A 1,965-nucleotide genomic window follows, 5' to 3' on the forward strand; every position below is an offset into this window, starting at 1 on the left:
AGGAGGATGAGGAAGAAGAAGAAGAAGAAGAAGAAGAAGAAGAAGAAGAAGAAGAAGAAGAAGAAGAAGAAGAAGAAGAAAAAGAAGAAGAGAGCATCTTCACTATTCCAGCAGTGTGTGATAAGACTGGTCAGTCCCAGCCAGGCATGGTGGTGCATGCCTTTAATCCCAGCATTCCAGAGGCAGAGGCAGGCAGATCTCTGTGAGTTTGAGGCCATAGTGAATCCAGGCCAGCTATGGCTATAGGGAGATCCTGTCTCAACACCCCCCCCCCAAAAAAAAGGAAAAGACTGATCACTCCCTGCTTCCTGAAACATCTCCCTACCAACTTCCTCCTTTTCCTGGTGTTGCTCTACTCTGCTAACTCCTTTTCTCCTTAACTTCTCTTGGTTCTCTCTTCCAGCTACTCTAGAAGGTGGCTAGGTGATTCTATGTAGACCTGAGGCTTAAAGTCATCTATGCACTAATAGATCCCAAATTTAGATCTCAGGGTTCATAATCAACTGTCTCCTCAACATTTCCACTTGGATGTATAACGGGCAAAACAGAACTCTTCATTTCTCTCATTCCATATTTGCTCCCCCCTGTTGTCTCTGTCTCATTAAAGGGTACCACCATTAGCCCTGCCAGTAGGTCCTGAACCTAAGAATCATTCATGCTTTTTGTTCCTCCACTCACTAGAACATGGGTGCAGGTGCAGGGGAATGTGAAAGTACATCTGGTGATGGCATTCTCAGGCCACTCAAGTGCAAACTCAGCCCAATTAAAATGTATCTAAGAAAACCAAAATAAAGAAAATACAAAATAACTCTTTCTCACCCGGCACTCTACTGCCATTTTTGTCAAAACTGACATGAATAGCCATCTTACTGGATTCCCCGTGGGAGTTTGTGCTTCTGCTGCGTACACACAGAGCAAGATGAGGGGTTTCACTCCAGTTTCCTGACAGACCTGGAACTCACTATGTAGCTCAGGATAGCCTCAAACTCAGGGCAATCCTCCCGCCTCAGCCTTCCAAATGCCGAGATTACAGGGGTGAGCCACCACACCCTGTTTAATTGTAACTTTCAAAAGCATGAATCAGATATAGTCATTCCTGGGTCCACCCTCCTCTTGGGGTTTCCTGTTGCTCTTACAATGGCCCACAGGCTCCACAGGGTCTGGCCACTTGCCCACGTCTTGGGGCCTCTGGCCGCAGACTGCTCTCTCAGTCTTGCGGCTGTTCCTGCAATGTGGCAGGTACATCCCGGCTTCTGAGTTTGTGGCTGATTTCCTCTCAGTCTGGGAAGGCTGTTCCTCTCATCCACCCTTGGATTTACTAGGCTTGTTCCTCATAGCATGCGTTAATGTGCACAAAGTTCTCCCTGGTGACCTACAATTTTTGTCATTTGTTTATTGTTTGTGCTCCCTCTCCCAGTCCCTGAGAATGAAAGCTCCATGAGTGCATTTGTTTGCGTATGGCTTCATCCCTGTGCCTAGACCGCGGTCAAGCAACATAACAAGTGCTCAGTTAGTAACCGTTAAATGGTTGCATCTCCTCCACATTTTCTTCCTTCTAAGTTTTCTTCCCTCCCTCATTTCATTTATGGCCTTACCCACCTCCCCCAAGCCTGCTCTCCTCAAAGGCAAAGACCCAGCTCCCATCCGCCCTGGATTTCCTTAGTCCCCACCCTCGGCGAGCGGCTCCTTTAAGGCGACACCAGAACGCCGCAGGGGGGCGGGGAGAAGCCTGGTGGACAAGGACTTGGAGGGGCAGGTCCGGGGGCGGGGCCTGCGTGCTGCGTGCGTGCGCGTTCCGGAGGCGCCGCCGCCGCTCCTGAGGCCGAGGCCGCCGCAGCCGCCGCTGTCGCGCAGAGCCGGAGTCGGAGCCACGGCCGAGAGGAGGGAGGAGGCGGTGGAGGAGGTGGAGGAGGCGCCGGCCCCGGTGAGTGCGGGGCGGGCGCGGCGGCGGGGCGCAGCGGGGAG

General features: G+C 51.9%; 1 protein-coding gene across 1 annotated transcript in view; it reads left to right on the plus strand.

Moving 5' to 3' along the window:
• The first annotated feature begins 1,795 nt into the window (after positions 1–1,795).
• Positions 1,796–1,965, plus strand: part of Rap1a (RAP1A, member of RAS oncogene family) — an 85,628-nt gene continuing 85,458 nt past the window's right edge. The window contains exon 1 of the mRNA XM_008833952.1: positions 1,796–1,924. The gene's annotated coding sequence lies outside the window, so the exon portion shown is untranslated. The remainder of the gene's footprint in view (positions 1,925–1,965) is intronic.

Source organism: Nannospalax galili, unplaced genomic scaffold (genome assembly GCF_000622305.1).
Source record: "Nannospalax galili isolate Female #2095 unplaced genomic scaffold, S.galili_v1.0 scaffold475, whole genome shotgun sequence".
NCBI classification, from domain to species: domain Eukaryota; kingdom Metazoa; phylum Chordata; class Mammalia; order Rodentia; family Spalacidae; genus Nannospalax; species Nannospalax galili.